The sequence below is a fragment of the Perissodus microlepis genome, chromosome 16 (genome assembly GCF_051167445.1).
Source record: "Perissodus microlepis isolate ML-2025 ecotype Zambia chromosome 16, ASM5116744v1, whole genome shotgun sequence".
Taxonomy (NCBI): domain Eukaryota; kingdom Metazoa; phylum Chordata; class Actinopteri; order Cichliformes; family Cichlidae; genus Perissodus; species Perissodus microlepis.
The window spans coordinates 21247856-21261891 of NC_140476.1; positions in this window are offsets into that span (position 1 = coordinate 21247856).

Genomic DNA, 14036 nt, shown 5'->3' on the forward strand with positions numbered 1-14036 from the left:
CATTGTGTCTGCTGGGCCTTCAAGGAGCTGAGGATGACTTGCTAAAAGCTTTTTAGTCACCGTGATATGGAAAACAGATCGTGTCTCTCAAAGGTCAAAGGTATATTCAAAACACTATTCCGATCCTCTCCTGTGGGCCCCAAGTCATAACAAAGGCTGTCAGATGTATTCTCTCAACTAAGAAGCTGTAATGACAGGCCTTACTTGATCCAAGAGAGAAAACAGAGAGTTGCTTCCCAAACCATCCATGATGGAATAAACAGGCTTCTTTCTCCTGTTACGATGGGAGTCTGTCTGTTCTTGGATCCAGCCTCAAGTACAGGAACAGCTGGTTTCAGCACTGCCAAGCTTCATTTTTTAACGCTGAAGGTTGCTACTTTGTTGCGTGAAGTCAGAGACACTCTGTTGTGAGTGTGTGAAAGACAAGGTTGGCAGTAATCAAGCTACTGAAATCTGCGACAGGTAGACAAGCCCATAGTTGAGTATAAATGGTAAGTGGCCTGGTACTTATATAGCGCTTTTCTACTACAAGCTTCATCACCCAATCACACACACATACATTCACACAAGAAATCCCAAAAATCCCAGTCTCAGCTGACTGCAGGTTTCCCCAAACTTATAAACAGTAGATTTACATGATGACTGAAACTAGCACCACTGATGAACAATGGTTTGTGAGGTCTCTTGGTCATTAATATGCAAATTGTCATGACCATCGATCGACCACCACTGATCAAACAAACAAGAACATCATATCAAGAAGGCCCTGAGTAAATATTATTATCCTAGCTGGACATTTGTCAAAGCTGGGAAGGCACCTGAAGAAAGCGCCAGATGATCCAGCAGAGAAGAAGGACAACTGCTGCCTAAGTAAGAAAATCCTGAGTGACGCCTTATGTGTCAGAAGTATTGGAACAGCTAAGATGCATTTTGTCTAAACACTACATCTCTTTGGCTTTCAAACCCCAAAACACGCTGCACCAAAAAAAAAAGATCAGATTCCCCGACACAAACAGAGTAATGTAGCGTATGCTGTTAAGTGTCAGGAGGATTGCTGTGATTTATACATCGGGGAAACCAAACAACCTCTGGTTAAGTGGATGCCACAACATAGAAGAGCCACCTTGTCAGGCTAGGTCTCTACATTTACACCTAGAGGCCAGTGGACACTCTTTCAATGATGAGGATGTACACAGGAACGCTGGTTTGAGCGGGGAGTCAAGAAGGCCATTTACGTGGAGAAAGAAAGGTCTGAATCAGGGAGGGTGCCTAAGGGTACATCTTTCACCATCTTACAATGCTGTGATTGCAGATATTCAGATATGTTATAATACAAATAAACAAATTCTTTACTTGAACAAGGAAAGACACAAATTGCAGCAATTATTCAGCTTCACATTGCAGGAATAGTATAGATGAACTGTAAGATGAAGAAAACTTTATTTTACAGTTGGCAGTATGAAAAACATGCTAAAGGGGTATGCTTAAAAGGTATCCCCGTGTGTCAGAAAACAATGCCATTGTCTCTTGCATTTATATATAACATCTTGACATCAGTATACACCAAGCTGGGAGTGAGAATGTGCTGTCTTGTCTAACCCATAACATACAGAGTCAAAAGCTAAAATAAGATATGGTGTTTACTACATATAACATGTAGCGACCAATGTAAGAGATGCCAAGGTAGCCTGGCAAAGATTGCCTCATATAAACAGGAAGTTCATCAAGTTCAGCAGGCATTTAGAGGAGGCCTTGGCCTTGGCAAAAGAAAACATGTATAGAAAGCAACACCCTGAAGAGCGAGGAAAAAAATTACTGATACAAATAAAGTGTGGAGAGGAGGCAGGATGATGTGCCAAGCAAGGCCAATAGATGAACTTGAAAAGGCAGAAAAGAATAAAGGGTAATTGGAAAGAACTTCTAGATATAAAATTATATTAATACAGGCGGAATGTGGCTTGCTTAAAAACTATAGTCAGCTGTCGCAATTGAAGAACCAAGAATGTTTGTTTACACAAACAATGGTTAGAAGGCATGTTGTCATGCTATCAGATGGGGTTAATACAAACGGATATAGCCTTGAATCAGAAATCACTGTCCACTTTGGAACCATAAACCTTTGTGAATCAGGGGCCCTAAAGTGGCTACAAGACAACCCCTGCAAGGGGAATGGTTTTGCAGGTGCTGGCCACGGATCATTGCTCTCTGCTTATCCTTCCTGACTGATTTTTTGCTCTTGTGTCCTTGTTATTGTTGGTAGCACGGGGCAGTACTTCCAGCCCATTCGTGTCGCACCAATAGTCCAACTCACCCATAAGCAGTAACGCGTTACTGTAATCCGATTACTTTTTTCAAGTAACGAGTAAAGTAAGGGATTACTATTGCAAAAACGGTAATTAGATTACTGTTACTTTCCCGTAGGAACGCTGCGTTACTGCGTTACTAAAACCGTGATTTTTTTGCAAGAATGTCTCATGACAGTGACGTAAGCGAGTGCGACGTTTGTGACAACAGCTGTGTGCAGATCAACAATGGATCATATATCGAATGCAGGAGAGAGTATGAGCGTGCAGCGTTTAAAGCGTGGAAATACTGACCTTATTTTGAGTTTGATTCCATAAAAAGTGACAAAAACATTAGTGTCCGTTGTGCGTGGGAAGAAAACTTCTTTTTACAACGAAAAAAACCCCCCTAAGCTTCCAAGCAAGCACCGAGTGCGCTATGACGTAATGGGAAACTCACAGAGAAACTCGCGGATTCTTCCACTGACCGCTGCGGCACACCTGCACCAGGGTAAACCTCCGCCTACCCTGCTCCTGCTTTACAGGTGAAAATAGAACAACAGGACCGCTAGTCTGTGACTTTATTTATTTTCTGCTGTGTTTTACTTGCATCTATTTGAAAGAGTGAGTGTAAACACACACAAAAAAATATTTTATGTGCTGGAATGTGCGGAAAATAGGTTTAAATGTTAAACTAATTTATTCAAGTCAGAGAATGTTGCATATAATTAAATTTTTGCTTGATGCATAAAGTTAAAAGATTAAAACTAATAAAACAAGTTTTAAAAAGGGACTTTTCCCATTTGATTACATTTTGTGATGGATTATGCAGAAAAAGTAGAATTGGCCTGACAGATCTATCACTTTATTACCTATTCAGGTTGTAAATCGTGTTTTTAAAAAGTAACTAAGTAACTAAGTAATTAATTACTTTTGAAAATAAGTAATCAGTAAAGTAACGGGATTACTTTTTTGGGTAAGTAATCAGTAATTAGTTACTGATTACTTTTTTCAAGTAACTTGACCAACGCTGCCCATAAGTGACATCATAAGAAGGTCTGCTGTGTCTCCCACGACTTTCAAGTGCGTAGAAGAGATGCCAGGAGATGAGGTGTTACATGAGAAGACGTGGAGAGGGCCACAGAAGACCATTAACCTGGCAGCACAATATGAGGAGCATCGCCAGAACCCTACAAAATGACCGGGCTGCTCATGTGTATGTTGTGACCAAACTGAAATAATCAGATGAAGGTGGGAGGTCCTCCGGTGGAGCCAGTTCTCCCAGCCCCGCGCTCTTTAGCTCGACTGAAATTCACTAGAGAACACCAGAACTGGCAGGTTGCCCACTGGTACCCTGTTCACTTCATAGATTATGTTGCAGGCAGCACATCATTCATCAGACTCTTAAGTCTGAACCTGCTCTTACCTGTAAAGAGAACAGGGTGCCAAGTTTGGCAGGTAGCAATCACCTGCCAAACTCGGCACCCACCCCCATATAACTTAATCAAAGACAGTCCCTAAAAGTTAATAAATCACAATAAGCAATAGAGCTTAGGATCTCATGCAGGGTAGAGAAAAGTATTTAAAAAACAAAAGATAAGAAAATTCTACAGCTAAGGTGTCAGCTGCTTGAAGTGAGGTCACTTTCCAAGTACAGATACACTTTTTTTCTTGTATACTTTATTGAAATTTAACCCATTTACTCAGTGAAGCGGGCAGCCATTGGGCGCCCGGGGAGCCGTGTGTAGGGACGGTACTTTGCTCAGGTGTACCTCGTGGTAGCCGTTTAGTGGATTTGAACGCCCGACCCTCCGATCACGGGGCCACCACTCTACCTACTGAGCTATCCCTGCACCTTTTCCTTGTTTAATTAACAGCAACACTAAGTCTTTATCTGCCAAATGTAACTACAGCCATTGATAAAAGAAAGAGAAGGAGGGTGAGTAATTTTGATGCACTTCAAAAAAGAAAGTTTAATGCTTTGAGTTTGGAATATTGAAAGATTGAAAATGTTTTCAAGGCCTTGCAGATCTTTAACTGCACAATTATCAAGGAAACAAAGCAAAGTCAGACAGCATGACTCACTGCCTGCCGGCGACTCACTTACAGAAATTTGAAAACGTCTTTGTTGTTCAAGGTGAGTAAGTTGAAGAAAAGAATGCCTCGCTACCAAATTTAATGAGAATTTTTAGGGATGTGAATAAAAAATAATGTGTTTTATCTCTCAAACAGGAAACCAGTCCAACTTCTTAGATCCCCAATTTCTTTCTAAATGTATTTCACCTATCAGCTACATTTTACTTGCCTTGATCCGTCCAACATCTCAGCCCCTCTACCCTCACCCACTCCTACGTCTCTTTGTGGCACGCCGGCATTGTTATTGGTGTCATAATTTACCTCTTTATGCAAACATGACCCTGTCCTCGATATGCCGGCAAAATATTCATACTGTAGTCACCGTGAGACCAATAAAGAATGAGATAGGAGGGACATAAATTATTTCTTCTTTGCTACGGTATTTCATATTTCACTCAGCTGCATTTCCTAGTATTGCAATATGCACATGCATTTATGCATGCATGCCTTACCTGTGTTTTCTTTATAGGCTCTACATGTGAGACAAAGGAGTGTGACATTGTTATGAAATAAATAGATCAAAGGACATACAGAGATGAAAAGCAAGGACAGGTGTGCGGTGCAGGCATGAAGGCGAGTAAATGGGATACACAGGAGTCATGTGAGGCATTTACGCATTTGTATCGCTGGTAACTTAAGATGCTACCTTTTAGACCAACTACAGGAGTGCAGGCAGAGATAACTAGAATGAAGGCGCGTATTGCTGAAGTGAAGATGATCTTAAGTAATGAAGAGACTGAATCGAATGAACCCCTCAGAGTGGCACAGAGGGACCATTGTGCTGTATGGATTTGGTAGCACATGTGCACTCATGGGTTTGACCTTGGCTGCCTCTCCCTCTTCTCCTCCCTCCTCCCTACACGTTAACCCACCCCCAGGGTCCCACTCAACCTTGGCTAATTAGCTCACATCCCAGTGGCACATGTTCAACACGCAATTTATCCACAGCAAGGACATAACAACTGCAGCGTCCCGCCTCTGTGCTGTTTCTCGTTTATTCTCTCATGTTACCGGCGCTACACTGTAGCTTGCTTATCTGTTTTTATTTAAGTATTATAACACAGTGCTGTAAAAAACAGTACAGCTTTCTCCCCAGTTTTTTTTTTTTTTTTTTGCATATTTGTCACACGTTTCAGGTCATCAAATAAATGTTGTTATTAGACAGAGATAACCTGAGTAAATGCGAACGGCAGTTTTTAAAGGATATTTAATTTATTTAAACCTATGTGGCCCTGTGTGAAAAAGTAATTGCTCCCCAAACCTTATAACTGAGTGTACAGTGAGTCTTTCACATGGCTGTGGAGGAATTTTGTCCCACTCTGCAGATTTTTTTTTTTTTTTTTAAATTTCAGACACATTTTTAAGCATGAATGGCCTGTTTAGGGTCCTTGGATTTAAGCCCGGACTTTGGCTAAGCCACTAGAAAACTGTTGTTATTTATTTATTTATTTCCCCTCTGCGAATTGCTGCCTTATTGTGGTAGAAGGGTTTGTATATCCCAGGGATCCCAGGGGCTATGTTTTCTGGGTGCTTTTGCCCATGGCAAACTGGTCCTGGCTGAGGGACCAGACAAAGAGTGATTCAGAAGACTGGGGCCCTGCCCTGGAGCCAGGCACAGGGAGGGTGCCTGAGGCCTTATTCCATGGGGCCCGGATGGGCGCAGCATGAAAAGGGACATGAGCCCATCCTCCTGTAGGCCCACCACCTACAGGAGGTGCCATAGTGTTTGGGTGTGTTGTGTGCACCCAAAGATAGATGGATGGATGGATATTTATTTATTTGTTTATTTTTTAGCAATTAAAAGTTGGACTTGCTGGTGTGTTTTGGATCATCTTCCTGCTGCATGACTCAAGTGAGCTTGACTTTTAGAGCACAAAATGATGGCCAGACATTCTCCTTTACGATTTTCTGGCTGAGAGGAGAGTTAGTGGTTCTAATAATTACAGCAAGTCATTCTGAAGCAGACCCAGACCATCACACTACCTCCACCTGTTGTTATGATTATCTTTATATGAAATGCTGTATTAGACTCAAACCTCCCAAAAAGTTCAGCTTTTGTTTCGTCAGTCCACAGAATATTTTACTGAAAGTCTTTTTTTTGGAAAATGTGAAACAAACCTTTGGGGCTTTTTTGGTCAGTAGTGGTTTGGTCAGCTCTCCTGAACTCTGGCCTTAAATGAGGCAAGTGAGGCCCACATTTCTTTGATGTTGTTCTGGGTTCTTCTGTGACATCCTGGATGAGTCATTGATGAACTATTAGAGTACTCCACTCCTCAGCAGGTTCACTACTGTTTCAAGATTTCTGTAATTGTGGGTAATGGCTCTCACTGTGGGTCACTCTATACCAAAGCCTTAGAAATGGCTTTTTAACATTTTCAATATCCAGGCCTGGCCATATATAGTGAAAGAGTGATTTAATCAGAGTTAGTTACTTTTCCACATAGAGTCGTATGTGTAGATATTTTTTTAACATGAACATTGAATTTTAGTTTTGCATAGTCAGCATTTTATACATTTGTTTTCCGTAACAAAGTTGATAAGTGGACTGCACAGCACTATTATATCAGTAAAGAGCCAATTTTAGGAGATAGGTGCTGGTGTCGAACAAGATTACGCTAATAGTGCAGAGCATTATGCTATCAGTTGTTTTTGAATTTTTTAAAAAATGTTCAAGATCTTACTTAATCCATAGCAAGCAATTTTTCCATCATGCAGTGGAAAGACTTGTGTAATGGGGAAGGCTTTAGGACTCAGGGGACCCAAGGGAGGGTATAAAAGAGGAAGTAGCAGCAGGTGCTCTTCATTTGCACTGATGAGCGGCTGTGAACAATGGTTGTGTGAGTAGGTGAAGAGCCTGAGAAGTTTTAATTGTCTGCTACACAAACAGTTGTTTTAAACCTCTACAGCAGAGGTTCGAGGTACAGGCTGGTTTTTTTAGTGCTTTTTTTTAAAAAATTTGTTGAAATGTATTTGATGTTTATTGTATTTGATGTTTTTATTAGTGATTTTAGAAGATAAGCCAGGTGTGCAGCAAACACAGTTGTCTGCTGGAGGTATGTTAACTTAATATATTTGACATTAAAAAAAAGTATATTGATGCACTATAATCTAATTTATATTGTATTGCCTCCTGCAGGGCAGGCTGCACATGTGAATTTGTCACTGTTTTTTTCCTCCTTCTCTTTTTTGTTGTGTTTTTCTCTCCCAAGTTGGTTTTAGAGTAGGGTCACCTTTTAAAACTGTTTGTTTTTTATGCCGGGTTTGTTTTTATTTCTACTGGGCTGGTGCAATATTAGTCGGGCAATGTGCAATCCCTGAGCTGGGCTCTTATCTTAGGTGAAGTAGGTCTTTTAGAGGTGCTCCGTGTGGATTTGCAGTGAATAAGTTTTATTAAGAGTGATTTTAGTGCCACCGATTATTGCCTGAACTAAAACACTTAGTGCATGCGATAAGTGTTCTGTTGGGCTCGTATTTATTTGGGGTGGATTTATTTCTTTTAAAGCAACGAGCATCTGGGACCACCGGGGTAGAGCAAGCCCTCAGGTGATAGTTGCATTGCTGGCAGGTTGCACCAATAAGACTGTCTTGTGGTCGTTAGTGACCTTTTCCATTTTGATGTTTTAGGCCTTTTTGCAAACCCTTTGTGTTCCTTTAAAATAATAAATTTTTAACATATCTGACTGATATTGACCCTCTTGTCCCGTTTATTCTGGGCTCGTTCCTGTGAGAGCTTTGGGCCTGAAAGTTTGCACAAGTAGTATAGAGGCCCTTAGCGGTTACTCGGTGGCTTTTACTTGCTACACTTGCATAAATTCGAGTTTTTCTAATAAGTTCTACCGAAATTTAATGGAAGAAAAGTAACCTTTGTCATTCTTAGGGGCAGGAGACAACTGCAGTGATTAAACAGTTTTTCAGGCTTTTTCTCTCCTTTAATTTGATCTTAGTCAATATAGAAAAGAAGGCCTTGCACAAATATGAAGCTCATTTTAACTGTACTGCTGCTGCCTTTCAATTACAAGTCCATTTTCTCCACCACTTATTCAACTTCAATTGAAGGGAAGTTGAAAGCTTAAAAAGGAAGGGTACCCCTCGGTCAGTTTGCTCGTCAATCACAGGGCTGAGACAGATAAGCGCACACACTCACATCAGCACCAATTTAGAATGACATTTGACTACAGTGTCAAATAACACAAACACGCTAGTAGGCAGTCCTCAGAGGAGCAACTTTATTTGCATGCTTGAACCAACTTACAGGCTTTTCTCCATTTAATTATTTAATTACTGCTCCATGAGCATGTATGACCATGCATGCTCATAATTAATGCACAAGCGGTTGGGAAAAGCGCTTTAGATTTTAGAGGTCATGTCTCTCCTCACAAAAAGCCAATAGCAACGACAAAGTGACTTACATGGTCACAAGAACGTTCGGCTTCGGTCAGAAGCTTACATGACACTCCTTTTGAATTTCATGTTAATTTCGGGCTTTTAGTGATTTCTGTGAACTGTTCTTTTTTTCAGAATGAAGTGATTGAACAGCATAAAACTTTAATGACTTAAAAAAACGACAATTAGTTGAACAAGTTTGAATTTTAGTTTTATTTGCTCCCAAGTTTCACCATGACCAGCTGTTTTGATAGTCGTCAACAACCTTCTGGCATAATTCTGGCTGGATATTTTATCACTCTTCGAAGAAGAATTGGTAGAGTTTATTTAAATTGGCTAATTTTCTGGCACGGACCTGACTTTTAACTATAGTCCACAAATTTTCCATAAGGTTGAGGTCGGGGCTTTGAGAAGGACATTCCACAATCTTAATGCTATTTTATCCATTCCAAAACCAGTTTTGATGTATGTTTGGGATCATTGTCCTGTTGGAACATCCAGTTGTCCCAGTTTCAACTGTCTAACTGTTGATGTGAGGTGAAACTGGAAAAAATAGTTATTCTACTTTGTGCATTGTACCACAACCACTGGCAGTAAAATGGCCCCAGAGCTGAGCGCTGTTAAACAAATAATTTTTATGCTGGCAAAGAGAAACCAGCAGATGCAGTCAGTGATGATCACTAATGAGAAGTTAATGGGCCTTGGCTTTGTCAAGTTAAAAGATACAACTTACTAAAGAATGTAAATAAGTCTATATATTTACAAGTGTTTGTAGACTTTTGACCCTGTGTGCATTAGAGAAAATCCAAATTAAATCAAACTTATGCACCACAATTCTTGTTTCGTTAAGTCATTAAAGATGTAGACTGTACAATCGGTCCACCCTGGAAAAAGAAGAGTTCAAAGAAATCATTAAAAGCCCAAAATTACGATGCCATTTATGCCCAACATCCACGTACATAAACTTCTGTGTACAACCCAATGTCCTTATGACCTTAATTATAATATGTGTCTGATGATGAACACAGGCGAGCTTAGTGGAAGGAATGGGTTCTGAATAAATTTGTATAAAACATTTTAATTGAAAGACCTGTGAAATGTCAGGAGTGGCTTAGGGGACTTTCAGCACGAAGTGATTTATTGTTTTGTGTCTGTGTGGAGGTGTGTTTGTGCATTCAGTCTGTAAAGTTTGCAGAGACTGCTTGGAAACTTGAAGCACTCAGCAACGCTGACAAATATAAAAGTCCTTCAAACTTATCATTGAAACACTCAAAGAAAAAATAAGTAGCCAGCCTTACTGTGTCAGCGTTTAAATGACTGCCACAATCAATCCATGTGGGACATGGTGGGACATGCCCAGAACTCCTCACCCAGGAATCATCCTTGTCAGATGCCCGAACCACCTCAACTGGCTCCTTTTGATGGAGTAGTAGCTCTGGTCTAAACCCCTCCCAGATGGCCGAACTCCTCCGCCTATCTCTTTGAGGGGCCTGCCACCCTTTGGAGAAAGCTCATCTCCGCCACTTATAAGACAATAAGGAAGTTGGCATCCTGATCTTGGTGGGAAGGCTGTTCCACAGTTTGGGAGCCCTAACAACAAAGGCCTGCTGACCTTTGTTTACTAGGTGAGACCTTGGACAAACCAGCCCCATTTAACAATAAAAATAGCCATCCAGGCATATAGAGGCCAAACAATTCTTTCATATGATTTGGAGCATTGTCATTTAATGCTGCAAGTCATTAGTAAGCTTTTAGAATAGACACGAAATTTAACAGCCAACCAGTGTAAACTTCCTAATACTGGAGTAATATACTGACATATCCTGGTGTCAGTTAAAATCCTGCCACATTCTGAATTATCTGGAGTCAGTGTAGTGGGCATTTTTTTTTTTTTTTTTTTTTTTTTTTTCTTCAACTTGAGCATTGAAACACAGCTCAGTGTTGAAAATCACTGGTTATGAGTAGATTGCTTGACATTTTTGGACAAAAGGCTTAGCTTACTGTAAGTCAGGGTAGTGGATTTAATAACTAAAACATCAAAGTTATCATCATTAAGCTTTAAAAGGTTTTGAGACAGCCAGCAATTGATATTGTCAAGGCTTTGAAGTACAGTGAGAACACATGGGTCACTTTTCCTGGCATCTGTTTGTCAAGTGGTCTGGGTAAACTCAAGGCTCCCCTGCTTGGCTGCAGTGGCCCGAGGCTGCAATTTGCAGGGCATTGTGCCCTCAGATGGGAAATAAAGGCTGATGGTAACATGATATCAGTCATTTACAAGACTACTTTCAATAAAAAGTTCACCTTCTCTTCTCGAGCCCTCTCCCACCACCATACTGAACACAGTTGATAAGAAAGCAAAAAAAAAAAACCCCAAAAAAACAACTGAAAATCATCAGTAGGTTATTACTAATGATGCATAAATCTTAAACAAGCATTTTGTAGTTGAAAGTTCATGTTTCTCTTTTTAAGTATTCTTTTCCAGCTTTTTTTTTTTTTTTTTTTTTTTTTTTTAAAGCATCAGCAAATGTAATCTGATGTTGCAGACAGTGAAGGTTTATTTATAAACTGTGTTATCTGGACTGGTGATGTCATTATAAGGTTGCAGACAATGTCACGACCTGAGTGAGGCCGTTGCGATGTTGCCTAACAACAGCGAGAAATTACTTGTGTCCCCAACCTGCCAAGTTTTAAGAAAAGTGGGGTTAAGGTGAAGTACAGACAGAGACGCAGAATGACAGAATCCTCGATTAACAGCAAGATCATTCTAAAAGTTTCTTTAAATGAAAGAATCTGAAAAATGTAAAATTTAAATGTCAACATCTGACACGTTTACCCCAAGCGAGGGGGGCGCAGAGAAGAGACTACAAGCTCGAATATCTGCTGCTTTGTTTGTTGTAATCAGGATGGCCTTGTTTTTATACACCAACCTTGAACACTGTTACTAAAGGAGAGACAAACAGACTATGAACCATCCAATCGCAAGCGTGTTACGCTGCTCGTGTTTGCAGTTTACCCACATTCAGTGAGAGGTTCACAGCTGAGGTAAACAATGAGCAAAGCTGTGTTTGTTCAGAGAGAGGCTTTGTGTATCACTGAGCTGTTTTTAAAAACTGCCGGGGTTACGACGCACAACTTACTGTAAAACTGTAGATCTAAGGAACTGTACGAGCAGCTTGTAGGAGACGGGGCTGCTCTGTGAATGCCAAGCAAATATATTTCTTGTGAAGGACCGTAGGTGTGTGCGTGTAGGCTATTAGCCTACACGCACATATTTGTCTCAGGGAATAATACATGATACAATCAGGCTGATGCAGAATGATTCGAATGTCAAGTTCACATTTTTTATTTCATTTTTTGTTTTTATTTCAGTTCAGTTTCAGTTTAGTTTTCCTTGTTTTAAAATGTTTTGTTTTAATTGAGTTTTTATTAGTTCAGTTGTTTTAATTAATATTGTATGGAGGAAATATCCAAGATTTAGGAAAACCAGTCCGTGTATTACAGTACAAACACAGACATTCTGGAAAGAATTTTCTTCACAGACTTGTAAACATCCAAAGTAGGGGCGATTCTAGGATCAGAGCTTTGGGGGTGCTGAGCACCCAGAGAGCTGCCCAGCCAGGCAAGATAAACTTTACACGTCACGATGAGACTTCTTCCCCATCTCTGTCAGTCCCTGCATCCTTAAATGTCTCCAGTTGTCCCAAGTTGTCTCTGAATGTCTCCTTGGTGCATTTAAACCCCTGTTTCTCCCTGTCCTCGTCGTCTGTTATCTTTGTCTCCGCTATCAGTCATCATAATTTTACCATCTCTGTGTAAGTCAGCAAATTTCTTTATTAAATCACAAGATTCTTAAATTCATCAAGTCTCTCTGTGCCTGGGTCCTCGTCACAAAACATGACATCATTGTTTTGTACATTTTAACGCAATTTAATCCCCACATTTGTGAAAGAAAAGCAAAACACTTTTTTGAAAAGTCTGTAACAAAACCATCAAATCTGATCAAGGTTATTTAAATGCTGCAAAAGAAGAATGGATTGGAATAAAAAAAAAAAAAAAAAAATACATATCCTAACTGTAATTACTGGGGGAGAATAATGAGTGATGCTCATAGTGAGTAAAAAGTAAACTGAGTGCATTTTTTGGATACATACAAAAACTGCATCTCAGCCACTAGAGCGCTAGAGTCAGAGTAGAGGAGAGCTGGAACAAACCATTTTAGGGGGGGGGATTTCTATACTTTTGTTGTTAAAATGTTACGTCTCAACCAAGTACTGTATGCTTTTTATATTTTTAGTAGTGTGTCACACAAACAGCAAATATTGTCAAAAAAAAAAGTAAGAAATCTGTGGGGGTGCTTTGATTCATTCAGCCCAAAAATGGGCTAAAATCGCCCCTAATCCAAAGCATCAACAAACACAAAGCGTCTTTGAGCAAGGTGTGATAGCAAATTTTGCCAAACTAAGATGTCTTAAAAGTTCACAAAATAATTTTCAGTTAGTTTTACTTTTTCTCAAAGCTCAATTTTTTTAAAATGTATTTTTACCTTGGATAATTAAAATCTCAAATTAACACCTTTTGCTCGAAATCAAATAAAACAAACAAAAAAAGGTTCAAAGTTCAAAAATTTAGACGGATTGCTGTGAAGCTTTTAGTTTCATACATCAAACACTTCACCATATATTTTTTTGGGCCTCAAATGGCTTGTAGAACACGGCTAAAAAGGAAAATCTGCACATATTTAAAAACATGAATTATTATCTTCACAGTTATAATTAGAGTACAATCTGGAATTTCCAAAATTTTATTCCATTCAGATTATACCATCTATTAATACTTTTGTTTTTGTGCTACAACTTGTGATATGTGCCCAGTCCAGCATAAAGATTCATGAAAATAGCATTTTCTTCAGAGAATTCCGTGTTAAAAAGTTTTCTACATTCTTTATTTTTGCAATATTGTCAAATACAGAAGTCACTGTTTGTCTTTTGCATTGTGGAGTTTTTGAGTAGTTTGCGCTCAAATATGAGACTTTACAGATCAGTCTGATTTTTTTTCTGTTGTTTTGATGCTAAAAAAAAAAAAAAGACCAGTGAAAATGTCAGGCTTTTATCTTTAATATTTCTTGAAATATTCATGTTCAAACACTGCCTCAGATTTCAATGTGCAAAAGGAAACAAAACTCATTACATATGTTCAAACATTACACCATAAATTATTTATGTAAATTGGAGTTTT